This window comes from Pristiophorus japonicus, chromosome 9, assembly GCF_044704955.1.
Source record: "Pristiophorus japonicus isolate sPriJap1 chromosome 9, sPriJap1.hap1, whole genome shotgun sequence".
Classification (NCBI taxonomy): Eukaryota; Metazoa; Chordata; class Chondrichthyes; family Pristiophoridae; genus Pristiophorus; species Pristiophorus japonicus.
The window spans coordinates 209302095-209318040 of record NC_091985.1 but is presented as its reverse complement, the minus strand read 5'-3'; the positions used below and the strand labels follow the sequence as shown (position 1 = coordinate 209318040).

The 15946-nt window shown below is 48.2% G+C and overlaps 2 protein-coding genes across 5 annotated transcripts in view; one reads left to right on the top strand and one right to left on the bottom strand.

Annotated features, from left to right (window-relative positions):
* The window catches only part of LOC139274101 (zinc finger protein 420-like), a 506104-nt gene that overhangs the window by 49910 nt on the left and 440248 nt on the right, over positions 1 to 15946 (bottom strand). Inside the window, exon 5 of the mRNA XM_070891146.1 lies at positions 674 to 862. The gene's annotated coding sequence lies outside the window, so the exon portion shown is untranslated. The remainder of the gene's footprint in view (positions 1 to 673; positions 863 to 15946) is intronic.
* The window catches only part of LOC139273516 (zinc finger protein 214-like), a 46139-nt gene that overhangs the window by 15049 nt on the left and 15144 nt on the right, over positions 1 to 15946 (top strand). For 2 of the 4 annotated variants that reach the window (XM_070890429.1, XM_070890428.1), the window contains exon 3: positions 7233 to 7408. The gene's annotated coding sequence lies outside the window, so the exon portion shown is untranslated. Of the gene's footprint in view, positions 1 to 7227; positions 7409 to 15946 lie in introns of all 4 variants that reach the window. The other 2 variants (XM_070890430.1, XM_070890431.1) reach the window with 1 other exon arrangement.

Sequence of the window (15946 nt, the reverse complement as noted above, 5' to 3'; positions counted from 1 at the left end):
TTGAGGCAGAGGATCTTATTGACTGGCGGAGCAGGCTCGAGGGGCTGAATGGCCTACTCCTGCTCTTATTTCTTGTGTCTTATCTCCTTACGGACCTGCCACATAAATACTGTGGCTACAAGAGCAGGTCAGAGACTGGGTAATCTGCAGCGAGTGTCTTAACTCCTGACTCCCCAAAGCCTTTCCACCATCGACAAGGCACAAGTCAGGAGTGTGATGGAATACTCTCCATTTGCCTGGAAGAGTGCAGCTGCAACACTCAGAAGCTCAACATCCAGGACAAAGCAGCCCGCTTCATTGACACCCCATCCACCACCTTAAACATTCACTCCCGCCACCACCAGCGCACCGTGGCTGCAGTGTGTACCATCTACAAGATGCACTGCAGCAACTCCCAGCAGCTGCCAAACCCACAACCTCTACCAGCTAGAAGGACACAGGCAGCAGGCACATGGGAACATCACCACCTCCACGTTCCCTTCCAAGCCACCAAGACACCATCCTGATGGGAATATGTCGCTGTTCCTTTATCGTCGCTGAGTCAAAATCCTGGAACTCCCTCACTAACAGCACTGTGAAAATACCTTCACCACGCGGACTACAGCGGTTCAAGAAGGCGGCTCACCATCACCTTCTCAAGGGAATTGTTTAACAGGGGTTCACACTGACTCACCTGACAGGCCGACTCAGGATCCACCCCTCAAGCACTGCGATTGGTTGTAGAACACGCTGCTCCCTGGGCCCTCCGGCCTCTGAGCTCTCTTCCTGTTGGTTCCCAGGGCAATCAATCACCACTCGCCAACATTATGCTGCCAGATGAAGTTGAGGGGCTCAGAGGAAGAAATAAAATGAGGCCGTGAATCTGAGTTAATAAATAAAATTAGAGAAGCATGATTACATTTATAAACAAAACTATTTAAAGTCAAATCAAATGGATTGTTGCACTTAATATATTCCTTTTGGGCCAAGTGGAAAACTTGTGATGTTTGGGCTGTGCAGAGTGACTGTGCCCGGTTACACAGTGTGTCCCTGGCTCTCCGCTCCAAGTGCACATGTTTCAGCTCACATCCAACTGACTGGATAAACCTCGTCCGTCTAAACTCCATCACAGAAATATCAGCATTTGATGTTTGGTTATGCTAAACCTTTATAAAACACTGGTTAGGCCTCAGCTGACACATTGTGTTCAATTGTGGGCACCACACTTTCAGAAGGATGTCTATGCCTTAGAGAGGGTGCAGAAGAGATTTACTAGAATGGTACCAAGGATGAGGGACTTCAGTTATGTGGAGATACTGGAGAAGCTGCGGTTATTCTCCTTGGAGCAGAAAAGGTATAGAGGAGATTTGATAGAGTGTTCAAAATCATGAAGAGTTTTAATAGACTAAATAAGGCGCAACACTTTCCAGTGGCAGAAGGTTTGGTAACATGAGGACACAGAGTTCAGGTGATTGGCAAAAGAAGCAGAGGCGACATGAGGAAACATTTTATAAGCAGCGAGTTGTTGCAATCTGGAATGCACTGCCTGATAGGGTGGTGGAAGCAGATTCAATAGTAACTTTCAAAAGTGAATTGGATAAATACTAAAGGGACAATATTTGCAGAGTTATGGGGAAAGAGCAGGGGAGTGGAATAAACTGGATAGCTCTACCATAGAGCCAGCACAGGCATGATGGGCCGAATGGCCTCCTGCGCTTTTTCATTCTATGAAAATGGAAGATGATCTTCCCAGAATGCTCCGACCACATATCCCCAGCATAACCAAGACCGCCTATTTCCACCTCCATAACATCGGCGGTCTCCGCCCTTGCCTCAGCTCATTCTCTGCTGAAATCCTCATTCATTCCTCGGTTACCTATAGACTTGACTATTCCGACACAGTCCTGGCTGGCCTTCACATTCAACCCGACATAATCTTGAGCTCAGTCAAAACTCAGCAGCCCGTGTCCTAACTCGCACCAAGTCCCGCTCACCCATCACCCCTGTGCTCGCTGACCGACATTGGATCCCAGTTAAGCAACATCTCGATTTCAAGATTCTCATCCTTGTTTACAATTCCTTCCATAGCTAACCCCTCCCTATCTCTGTTATCTCCTCCAGCCCCACAACCCGCCCCGCCCCCAGCCCCACCATGTCTGCGCTCCTCTAATTCTGCCCTCTTGAGCATCCCTGATTATAATCACTCAACCATTGGTGGCTTGTCTTCTGTTGCCGAGGCCCCAAGCTCTGGAACTCACTGCCTAAACCGCTGTGCCTCTCTACCTCTCTTTCCTCCTTTAAGATGCTCCTTAAAACCTACCTCTTTGACCAAGCTTTTGGTCACCTGCCCTAATTTCACCATATGTGGCTCAGTGTCACATTTTTTGAGAAAAGCAATATATTATATAATATAATACAAGATTACAAGATGTCGTTGGCAGGACCACACCGCGCATGGTCAGCACACGACCACACCGAGCATGGTCAGCACAAGACCACACCACACATGGTCAGCACACGACCACAACCGCACATGGTCAGCACACGACCACACCGCACATGGTCAGCACACGACCACACCGCACATGGTCAGCACACGAACACACCGCACATGGTCAGCACAAGACCATACCGCGCATGGTCAGCACACGACTACACCGCGCATGGTCAGCACAAGACCACACCGCGCATGGTCAGCACAAGACCATACCGCGCATGGTCAGCACAACACCACACCGCACATGGTCAGCACACGACCACACCGCACATGGTCAGCACACGAACACACCGCACATGGTCAGCACACGACCACACCGCACATGGTCAGCACACGACCAAACCGCGCATGGTCAGCACACGACTACACCGCGCATGGTCAGCACACGACCACACCGCGCATAGTCAGCACACGAACACACCGCACATGGTCAGCACACGACCACACCGCACATGGTCAGCACACGACCACACCGCACATGGTCAGCACACGACCACACCGCGCATGGTCAGCACACGACCACACCGCGCATGGTCAGCACAAGACCATACCGCGCATGGTCAGCACACGACCACACCGCACATGGTCAGCACACGACCACACCGCGCATGGTCAGCACACGACCACACCGCACATGGTCAGCACACGACCACACCACGCATGGTCAGCACACGACCACACCGCACATGGTCAGCACACGACCACACCGCGCATGGTCAGCACACAACTACACCGCGCATGGTCAGCACACGACCACACCGCGCATAGTCAGCACACGAACACACCGCACATGGTCAGCACACGAACACACCGCACATGGTCAGCACACGACCACACCGCGCATGGTCAGCACACGACCACACCGCACATGGTCAGCACACGACCACACCGCACATGGTCAGCACACGACCACACCGCACATGGTCAGCACACGAACACACCGCACATGGTCAGCACACGACCACACCGCACATGGTCAGCACACGACCACACCGCGCATGGTCAGCACACGAACAGAACGCGCATGGTCAGCACACGACCACACCGCACATGGTCAGCACACGAACACACCGCGCATGGTCAGCACACGAACAGAACGCGCATGGTTAGCACACGAACAGAACGCGCATGGTCAGCACACGACCACACCGAGCATGGTCAGCACACGACCACACCGAGCATGGTCAGCACAAGACCACACCGCGCATGGTCAGCACACGACCACACCGAGCATGGTCAGCACAAGACCACACCGTGCATGGTCAGCACACGACCACACCGCACATGGTCAGCACACGAACACACCGCACATGGTCAGCACACGAACACACCGAACATGGTCAGCACACGAACACACCGAACATGGTCAGCACACGACCACACCGAGCATGGTCAGCACACGACCACACCGCACATGGTCAGCACACGAACACACCGCACATGGTCAGAACACGACCACACCGCGCATGGTCAGCACACGAACAGAACGCGCATGGTCAGCACACGACCACACCGCGCATGGTCAGCACACGAACACACCGCGCGTGGTCAGCACACGAACACACCGCGCGTGGTCAGCACACGAACACACCACGCATGGTCAGCACAAGACCACACTGAGCATGGTCAGCACACGACCACACCGCACATGGTCAGCACACAACCACATCGCGCATGGTCAGCACACGAACAGAACGCGCATGGTCAGCACACGACCACACCAAGCATGGTCAGCACACGACCACACTGAGCATGGTCAGCACACGACCACACCGCACATGGTCAGCACACGACCACACCGCACATGGTCAGCACACAACCACATCGCGCATGGTCAGCACACGAACACACCGCGCGTGGTCAGCACAAGACCACACCAAGCATGGTCAGCACACGAACACACCGAGCATGGTCAGCACAAGACCACACCGAGCATGGTCAGCACACGACCACACCGCGCATGGTCAGCACACGACCACACCGCACATGGTCAGCACACGACCACACCGCACATGGTCAGCACACGACCACACCGCACATGGTCAGCACACGACCACACCGCACATGGTCAGCACACGAACACACCGCACATGGTCAGCACACGACCACACCGCACATGGTCAGCACACGACCACACCGCGCATGGTCAGCACACGACCACACCGCGCATGGTCAGCACACGACCACACCGCGCATGGTCAGCACACGACCACACCGCGCATGGTCAGCACAAGACCATACCGCGCATGGTCAGCACACGACCACACCGCGCATGGTCAGCACACGACCACACCGCACATGGTCAGCACACGACCACACCGCACATGGTCAGCACATGACCACACCGCGCATGGTCAGCACACGACCACACCGCACATGGTCAGCACACGAACACACCGCACATGGTCAGCACACGACCACACCGCACATGGTCAGCACACGAACACACCGCACATGGTCAGCACACGACCGCACCGCGCATGGTCAGCACACGAACAGAACGCGCATGGTCAGCACACGACCACACCGCGCATGGTCAGCACACGAACACACCGCGCATGGTCAGCACACGAACAGAACGCGCATGGTCAGCACACGACCACACCGAGCATGGTCAGCACACAACCACATCGCGCATGGTCAGCACACGAACACACCGCGCGTGGTCAGCACAAGACCACACCGCACATGGTCAGCACACGAACAGAACGCGCATGGTCAGCACACGACCACACCGAGCATGGTCAGCACACAACCACATCGCGCATGGTCAGCACACGAACACACCGCGCGTGGTCAGCACAAGACCACACCAAGCATGGTCAGCACAAGACCACACCGAGCATGGTCAGCACACGACCACACCGCACATGGTCAGCACACGACCACACCGCACATGGTCAGCACACGACCACACCGCACATGGTCAGCACACGACCACACCACACATGGTCAGCACACGACCACACCGCACATGGTCAGCACACGAACACACCGCACATGGTCAGCACACGACCACACCGCACATGGTCAGCACACGACCACACCGAGCATGGTCAGCACACGACCACACCGAGCATGGTCAGCACACGACCACACCGCGCATGGTCAGCACACGACCACTCCCCCATCCATCCGGCTCGCTCTCGCCTGCGCGCTGGCGGCCTTTACCCGAGGCTCCGTGGCGGGCGGTGATTCTCCCGATCCGGAAGCTCTCCGGGCGGGGGAGTGACATTTGCTTAACATCCGAATGCAAGCAGGGCCGGGCCGGAAAATCGACCCCCAAGAGTCCCGGGTGGCCCACCCTGGCCACAAGCCGATTCCGTTTGACCACAGCCACGTGATCCGCACAGCGCCACAGTGAGTGGGCGGTGCCTGGAGGACAGAGAGCGCGGCGGGTCCTCCAACCAATCCGGGGGCCCAAGGGGCAAGGCTTCAGGGGAACTTCACTCAGCATCAGTGCCGCACCTGCCCTGGGAGTGTTTGATGGGACAGTGTAGAGGGAGCTTTATTCTGCCCATCGTGTCCACGCCGGCCGACCAAGAGCTATCCAGCATAATCCCACTTTCCAGCTCTTGGTCCGTAGCCCTGTAGGTTACGGCACTTAAGTGCACATCCAAGTATTTTTTAAATGTGTTGAGGGTTTCTGCCTCTACCATCCTTTCAGGCAGTGAGTTCCAGACCCCTACTTCTCTGGGTGAAGAAATTTGCCCTCATATCTCCTCTAAATCTTCAACCAATTACTTTAAATCTGTGTCGCCTGATTGTTGAGCCCCTCCGCCAAGGGAAACAGGTCCTTCCTATCCACTCTATCCAGGCCCCTCATAATTTTATACACCTCAATCAGGTCTCCCCTCAGCCTCCTCTATTCTGAAAAAAACAGACCCAGCATGTCCAATCTTTTCTCATAGCCAAAATTCTCCAGTCCAGGTAACATTCTTGTCAATCTTCTCTGCACCTGTTCCAGTGCAATCACATCTTTCCTGTAATGTGGTGATCAGAACTGCACACAGTACTCCAGCTGCAGCCTGACCAGTGTTTTATACAGTTCAAGCATAACCTCCTTGCTCTTGTATTCCATGCGTCGACTAATAAAGGCAAGTATTCCACATGCCTTCTTAACAATTTTATCTACCTGGCCTGCTACCTTCAGGGATCTGTGAACTTGCACTCCAAGGGCCCTTTGTTCCTGTACACCTTTCAGTGTCATACCATTTGATGCGTACTGCCATGCCTTGTTAGACTTCGCTGAAGTGGAGCTAATGAGCTCTGTTATAATTAAAGCATTAAGAATGGATCTCGGAATTAAAACGAGCTGACATAGGCTTTTGTCGTGGTCAAATTTACAAGGGTGTTTAAAAGGAAATGACATATCAGAATGATTAATTGTTACAAGCTGTGTAACCTGAGGACAATTACAGGATTCCCAATTACAGGAGGCCCAACTGTTGAACCACCGGAAACCCAGAGGGGCAGATAAACAGGGCAAGGGGTCAAAAGTGACACAATGGAAAAACTCCATCTGGTCAAGGCAAGAGAGATAAGATAACATTCCAATGTGCTAATGAAGTCTTGGGACACAGTGAGGTTTATGGAAAAATACTGGAGATAGGCGTGGTCAGGATTCTACCTTTTACTTTGAGTGACAAGGGTTTTGACCATTCAAATCAAAGTATGTCTCATATATTGAATGTCTGGCCATTATAGACCGAGGAACTGTATTAAAAACCCTGTGTTTTCTTTGTTCTGAGGACAGCTCAGCAACCGATTGACTGCAGACTTGTCTCTCCCTTGCAAGAAATTAAAGACTACTTGAATCTTCGAATCCAGACCTGGTGTTGAGTGTTAATTTTTAAAATTCCACTACAATTGGCGCTGCGAGCAGGATCTCAAACAGGCGGCGGACACCAGCTGATGGAAGCCATGTCAAAGGTGTGAGTATGCTTTAATTACCACGCACAGTTAGGACAAGGGCAGAAATCTGCCTGATGTCAACTGCCTGAAAGATCTGAATCTGCAGATCTGGCCGAGACTTCAAGTAGTCAGCGGAAGATCTCAGGTGAAACAATTATGATTGGTTATATAGAAGTGTAACTGTGTAACGTTGCGATTGATAATTGATAAAATTGCAAGTAATGGTCTCACTCATGAGGAGTAAGTAAGGGACGTACTGCTGACAACCAATAAGGTTGCAAGTATTAGTCTCACTCAGGGCAAGTAAGTAAGGGACGTACTGCTGACAACCAATAAGGTTGCAAGTAATGGTCTCACTCGTGAGGAGTAAGTAAGTATCATAGAAACATAGAAAATAGGTGCAGGAGTAGGCCATTCGGCCCTTCAAGCCTGCACCACCATTCAATATGATCATGGCTGATCATGCAACTTCAGTACCCCATTCCTGCTTTCTCTCCATACCCCTTGATCCCTTTAGCCGTAAAGGCCATATCTAACTCCCTTTTGAAAATATCTAATGAACTGGCCTCAACAACTTTCTGTGGTATAGAATTTCACAGGTTTACAATTCTCTGAGTGAAGAAGTTTCTCCTCATTTCGGTCCTAAATGGCTTGCCCCTTATCCTTATACTGTGACCCCTGGTTCTGGACTTCCCCAACATCTGGAACATTCTTACTGCATCTAACCTGTCCAATCCCATCAGAATTGTAATATGTTTCTATGAGATCCCCTCTCATTCTTCTAAATTCCAGTGAATATAAGCCTAGGGATGTACCAATAGGTTACAAGTATTAGTCTCACTCAGGCACGTACCGCTGATAACATATAGCCATGGGAAGTGAGAAACTCGAGTGGGGACCAGGGATCCCTGACACGGTACCTAGCAGACAAAAATTAAAAACTAATTGAAATAATGATTAAACAAAATTGGAAACCAGACAACCCACCCGCTGAACAAAGAAAATGGTTGGAGTCGGAAAAGAAACAAAAGGAGGAGGAAGCCCTCGTTTTAGTCACTCACACGTATTATCAATTAAGTAAATGGCCCAGACTATTGACTGAGAAAGTGACGAAATAAACTGACAGTAGATGTGATGATGACAGCATCCATCAGGACACACAAAAAGGAACAAGAGTTATAACAGACTTCGGGTGTTCTACCCCCGCCAGCAGCCCCCATCAATTAGAAACGTGGGGGGTGGGGAGAGCGGGGGTAGGACACCCGAAGTCTGTTATAACTGCAACAGACTGACAAATGTGGTGGAAATGTAGAGCGAGAGAGGCTCTTTGTAATGCAAAAAAATGAGGGGGTCGAAGTTAGTTGCTATGGCGACCGTTTCAACAAAAAAAAAGCAGGAAGCAATTCTAAAAGGAGATGTTCAGTGGGAATCCAAACCATGAATTGTAGGCATTTAACAGCAAAAAGTGCTAAAATCTACAGGGGCAACAGATTATGGTGCAGATTATAAAACAAACATTAAATGGTACGACACTGAAAAGTGTAGAGGAGCAAAGGGACCTTGGAGTGTAGGTCCACCGACCCCTGAAGCTAGGTAGATAAGGTGGTTAAGAAGGCATATGGAATACTTGCCTTTATTAGTCACGGCATGGAATACAGGAGCAGAGACGTCATGCTTGAACTGTAGAAAACTAGTTGGGCCACCACATTACAGGAAAAATGTGATTGCATTGAAGAGTGCAGAGGAGATTTACAAGAATGTTGCCTGGACTGGAGAATTTGGCTGTGCAGAAAGATTAGAGATGCTGGGTCTCTTTTCTTTGGAATAGAGGAGGCCTGAGGGGAGAATTTATTGAGGTGTATAAAATTAGGTGGGGCCGAGATAGAGTGATAGGAAGGTCCTGTTTCCCTTGGCGGAGAGGTCAACAAGCAAAGAGCATAGGTTTAAAGTAATTGAAGGGAGGTTTAGAGGAGATATGATAGGGATCAGAAAATGAAAATTGATTTAAGGAATAATGGATAACTAGTTATGACCGAATCAAAAGGAGAAAAGGGAAGATCATGTTTCTTTCTTACTGTTCGTGTTTTTCTTTGATGTTTCAGCAAAGTTTTAAGAAAACATGTTTGGCTGTGGCTCCTCCCCCTTTTCCAAGTGGCATTGGGAAGTTTAATATTGGAGTTGCTGAGATTAATTAACCTATTAAAAACCAGACTTTTATTATGGCCATGATCAAATTCTGGTTGATGTAAATTGTGTGGAGAGTTTTTAGTTCCGGACATAAGGCATTTCACATTAATAATTGGTATGATTTTTTTTAAATTTTGACCAATGTGTAACTGGGGAGAAAACGATGAAATACTATTATGTGCAAAGGTGTTTTACTGAATGTTAATTTTGAGAATAAAAACACGGAGACTTTATAAAAGTAAAATTTTTAACTGGAGAGTTTAAACTGACAAAGACTGCAGGCTGAAGTCGACATTGATTAATGGTGTCTGTGTTTGTCAGCTTTCGAAACAAAGGAAGTTAACTCTTCACAGGCAGCTGTGAACTGTTTTAACTCAGTGGGTAATACCTTTGAAACAGTATGATCCAAAGGGAAGTGGACAGGACACGGGAGCTGGAAGAATCTCCTCGGGTCCCAGATTTAGAACTATCTCCTGTCCACAGACATACCTCGCAAACCCCGCCAATCTCACAGAGTAGTAAGAGACATATCGTGAATGGTAGAAGTAGGGAACGGCCGAGGGTATAGGATAGGGGTACATTTACAGCTGCATGGTAATCATACCGCTGTAACTGCCCATTATATCAAGGGGTGTAAGGACGGGAGCGCGGTTGTACAATCATTAGTTTTTAAAAAAAAGACTCATCCAAAGGCTCCTTCTCCAACGAATAAACAGATTTGTGGGAAAAGCGAATTGTTCGTCATAAACACATCCCAGGGCCAACAAATGGGCTAATGGTAATCTCAACTCAGGTGATATTGTACCATGATGTGCATCACAAAGTGGCACGTGTAATATTGAATCTGACCAAAGTGGGACTACCTGGGTGGTGCAAGCCTAAAACAGCGCAGCTACATAGGAGAATGAGCAAGGGAGTTTGGAAAACAGCCAGTATAACCTGCACTGAATTCAGGGAGAGTGATGGGCTTGATCGTACCTTGTTAAGAATGATGCCGAGACTATTGGGGAGAATCATAACAGGAGGCAGTGAGGCCTGATTAATATGTTGCAACTAGTTTAATGCTAAAAGGGGGTAAACAAGATTATAGAAGGAGAACAAATAGTCTTCAACGAAACGGCTCGAAGTAATGTATGGATCTTGGTTAGTGGAACAAGCCCAAGGAAACCTGCAGCATATTGCAGAGGGAAAGCTCTCTTTCTGGGTAACTGATCAAGACCTAGGGCAATGTCCACTTATCAACTTACTAAGACTCTGTGCCAAGTCAGAAGGTTGGTACAGGTGTACCCGGTGGCACGAGTGTCATTTACAGGAACAGACTGACATCACCCTGTTAGAGATAGTAGGGTATTACTCAAGCATGCCGGAGAGAATTTAGTAGGATACAATGAACACGGAAAATTAACCCGGATGGATGGGATAACATGGAATTGCACCATGAAGGTAATTGCGGGACAGCATTTTCCTGTATGATCTGTATAAAGAGGGAAGGTGAATATTGTGTCAGCACCATACACCGGGAATACCAGTATGGTACCAACCTGACTTGTCCCATTGCGACAGGAACCTTTTGTATTACCCCAGTCCAAACTGTGAGACTTGGGGCGCGGGTTTCATTAAGTAATTATTTGCGAAGGCAATAAATATCATGAGAAAGGAGTTAAAAGTTTAGCTGCCAAAGGGAAGATATAATTAATTTGGATAGTTAATTGGGCCAATTGAGGACCAAGTACAATGGGCATTAAGCGGAATGGGGACGAGAGAGTCACAACGGTTAGACGCTGAGGTGATACTTATGGAACATACGATCGAGATAGTCCGACAATGAACCATGAGACTGTGTGGTTTTTATGTTATCTATTGTCTATCAACAACCGACACGCACTATTGGTATGCGACAAGGGTGGCAGCTGTTAACACATTTGACATAGCCAGTATAGACCAAGATGTTCAAGACTTAGCCCATCGTTTGAGAACCCTTTTGCGAAAGAAAAACGATCGGACTTTGCAGTTGTCAGAAATTGGGGACGAGGTCGCCAGAAAAATGCTGCAAATCGAGGAAATCCGAGAGCCTCATGCCCAAACTGTCAATAAGATAAGTGTGCGACTTAATGATCTAACCCAAGAAACACATAAAGAACTTGTATGTGCAATGTACATAGAACATAGAAAATATGTGCAGGAGTAGGCCATTCGGCCCTTCGAACCTGCACCACCATTCAATAAGATCATGGCTGATCATTCACCTCAGTATCCCTTTCCCGCTTTCTCTTCACACCCCTTGATCCCTTTAGTCGTAAGGGCCACATGTAACTCCCCTTTGAATATATCTAATGAACTGGCCTCAACAACTTTCTGTGGGAGAGAATTCCACAGGTTCACAATTCTCTGAGTGAAGAAGTTTCTCCTCATCTCAGTCCTAAATGGCTTGCCCCTTATCCTTAGGCTGTGACCCCTGGTTCTGGTCTTCCCCAACGTCGGGAACATTCTTCCTACATCTAACCTGTCCAATCCCGTCAGAATTTTATATGTTTCGATGAGATCCCCTTTCATTCTTCTAAATTCCAGTGAATACAAGCCCAGTTGATCCAGTCTTTCTTGATAGGTCAGTCCCACCATCCCGAGAATCAGTCTGGTGAATCTTCGCTGCACTCCCTCAATAGCAAGAATGTCCTTCCTCAGATTAGGAGACCAAAACTGTACACAATATTCAAAGTGTGGTCTCACCAAGGCCCTGTACAACTGCAGTAAGACCTCCCTGCTCCTGTACTCAAATCCTCTCGCTATGAAGGCCAACATGCCATTTGCCGCCTTCACCACCTGCTGTACCTGTATGCCAACTTTCAATGACTGATGTTCCATGACACCCAGGTCTTGTTGCAACTCCCCTTTTCCTAATCTGTCACCATTCAGATAATAGTCTGTCTCTCTGTTTTTGCCACCAAAGTGGATAACGTCACATTTATCTACATTATACTGCATCTGCCATGCATTTGCCCACCCACCTAACCTGTCCAAGTCACCCTGCAGCCTCTTAGCATTCTCCTCACAACTCACACTGCCACCCAGCTTAGTGTCATCTGCAAACTTGGAGATATTACATTCAATTCCTTCGTCTAAATCATTAATGTATATTGTAAATAGCTGGGGTCCCAGCACTGAACCTTGCAGTACCCCACAAGTCACTGCCTGCCATTCTGAAAAGGACCCGTTTATTCCGACTCTTTGTTTTCTATCTGCCAACCAGTTCTCTATCCACGTCAATACATTACCCCCAATACCATGTGCTTTAATTTTCTACACCAATCTCTTGTGTGGGACCTTGCCAAAAGCCTTTTGAAAGTCCAAATACACCACATCCACTGGGTCTCCCTTATCCACTCTACTAGTTATATCCTCAAAAAATTGTAGAAGATTTGTCAAGCATGATTTCCCTTTCATAAATCCATGATGACTTGGACCTATCCTGTCACTGCTTTCCAAATGCGCTGCTATTACGTCTTTAATAATTGATTCCAACATTTTCCCCTCTATCGATGTCAAGCTAACCCCTGTTTTCTCTCTCCCTCCTTTTTTAAAAAGTTGGTTTACATTAGAACCCTCCAATCCATAGCAACTGATCCTGAGTCCATAGAATGTTGGAAAATGACCACCAATGTGTCCACTATTTCTCGGGCCACTTCCTTAAGTATTCTGGAATGCAGACTATCAGGCCCTGGGGATTTATCGGCCTTCAATCCCATCAATTTCCCAAACACAATTTCTTGACTAGTAAGGATTTCCTTCAGTTCCTCCTTCTCGCTAGACCCTCGGTCCCCTAGTATTTCCGGAAGGTTATTTGTGTCTTCCTTAGTGAAGACAGAACCAAAGTATTTGTTCAATTGATCTGCCATTTCTTTGTTCCCCATTATAATTTCACCTGATTCTGACTGCAAGGGACCTACATTTGTCTTCACTAATCTTTCTCTCTTCCTATATCTATAGAAGCTTTTGCAGTCAATTTTTATGTTCCCTGCAAGCTTACCCTCATACTCTATTTTCCCCCTCCTAATTAAACACTTTGTCCTCCTCTGCTGAATTCTAAATTTCTCCCAGTCCTCAGGTTTGCTGCTTTTTCTGGCTAATTTATATGCCTCTTCCTTGGATTTCACACTATCTCTAATTTCCCTTGTTAGCCATGGGTGAGCCACTTTCCCCGTTTTATTTTTACACCAGACAGGGATGTACAATTGTTGAAGTTCATCCATGTGATCTTTAAAAGTCTGCCATTGCCTATCCACCGTCAGCCCTTTAAGTTTCATTCGCCAGTCTATCCTAGCCAATTCACGTCTCATACCATCGAAGTTACCTTTCTTTAAGTTCAGGACACTAGTCTCTGAATTAACTGTGTCACTCTCTATCTTAATGAAGAATTCTCCCGTATTATGGTCACTCTTCCCCAAGGGGTCTCGCACAACAAGACTGTTAATTAATCCTCTCTCATTACACAACATCCAGTCTAGGATGGCCAGCTCGCTAGTTGGTTCCTCGACATATTGGGCTAGAAAACCATCCCTCCATGCACTCTAGGAAATCCTCCACCGTATTGCTACCAGTTTGGTTAGCCCAATCTATATGTAGATTAAAGTCACCCATGATAACTGCTGTACCTTTATTGCACTGTTTGATGCCATCCCCAACCTCACTACCACTGTTCGGTGGTCTGTACACTTCTCCCACTAGCGTATTCTGCCCTTTGGTGTTCCGCAGCTCCACCCATTTAGATTCCGCATCATCCAAGCTAATGTCCTTCCTTACTATTGTGTTAATTTCCTTTTTAACCAGCAACACTACCCCACCTCCTTTTCCTTTCTGTCTATCCTTCCTGAATATTGAATACCCCTGGATGTTGAGTTCCCACCCTTGGTCACCCTGGAGCCATGTCTCCGTAATCCCAATTACATCATATCCGTTAACAGCTATCTGCGCAGTTAATTCATCCATCTTATTACGAATGCTCCTCGCACTGAGACACAGAGCCTTCAGGCTTGTTTTTTTAACACTCTTTGTCCTTTTAGAATTATGTTGTAATGTGGCCGCTTTTGATTTTTGCCTTTGATTTCTCTGCCCTCCACCTTTCCTTATCTCCTTTCTACTTTTTGCTTCCGCCTCCATTTTACTCCCATCTGCCTCCCTGCATAGATTCCCATCCCACTGCCTTATTAGTTTAAACCCTCCCAACAGTACTAGGAAACAATCCCCCTGGGACATTGGTTCCAGTCCTGCCCAGGTGCAGACCGTCCAGTTTGTACTAGTCCCACCTTCCCCAGAACTGGTTCCAATGTCCCAGGAATTTGAATCCCTCCCTCTTGCACCATTCCTCAAGCCACGTATCCATCTTAACTATCCTGCTATTTATACTCTGACTAGCATGTGGCCCTGGTAGCAATCCTGAGATTACAACTTTGAAGTCCACCTTTTAATTTAATTCCTAGCTCCCTAAATTCAGCTTGTAGGACCTCATCCCGTTTTTTACCTATATCGTTGGTACCTATATGCACCATGACAACTGGCTGTTCACCCTCTCCCTCCAAAATGCCCGGCAGCCTCTCCGATACATCCTTGACCCTTGCACCATTAAGGCAACATACCATCCTGGAGTCTCGATTGCGGCCGCAGAAACGCCTATCTATTCCCCTTACAATAGAATCCCCTACCACTAAAGCTTGCCCACTCTTTTTCCTGCTCTTCTGTGCAGCAGCGCCATCCATGGTGCCATGAACTTGGCTGCTGCTGCCTTCCCCTGATGAGTCATCTCCCCCAACAGTATCCAAAACGGTATAACTGTTTTGGAGGGAGATGACTGCAGGGGACCCCTGCACTACCTTCCTTCCACTGCTCTGCCTGATCGTCATCCATTCCCTATCTGCCTGAGTAACCTATACCTGCGGTGTGACCAACTGACTAAACGTGCTATTCACGACATCCTCAGCATTGCGGATGCTCCAGAGTGGGTCCATACGCAGCTCCAGTGCTGCAATGCGGTCTGTCAGGAGCTGCAGCATTTATGAGAATGATTCCAGGGATGTGGGACTTCAGTAACATGGATTAACTGGAGAAGCTGGAGTTGTTCTCCTTAGAGCAGAGAAGATTTCATAGAGGTGTTCAAAATCCTGAGGGGTCTGGACAGAGTAGAGAGAAATTGTTTCCATTGGTGGAAGGATCGAGAACCAGAGCAAGTTGTCAGGATCCAGAATGCACTGCCTGAAGGGGTGGTGGAGGCAGAGTCAATCACTGCTTTCAAAAGGGAGTTGGATAAGTACCTGAAGGAGAGAAATCTGTCGGGCTGCAGGGAAAAGGCAGATGAGTGGGACTAGCTGAGGTGCTCTT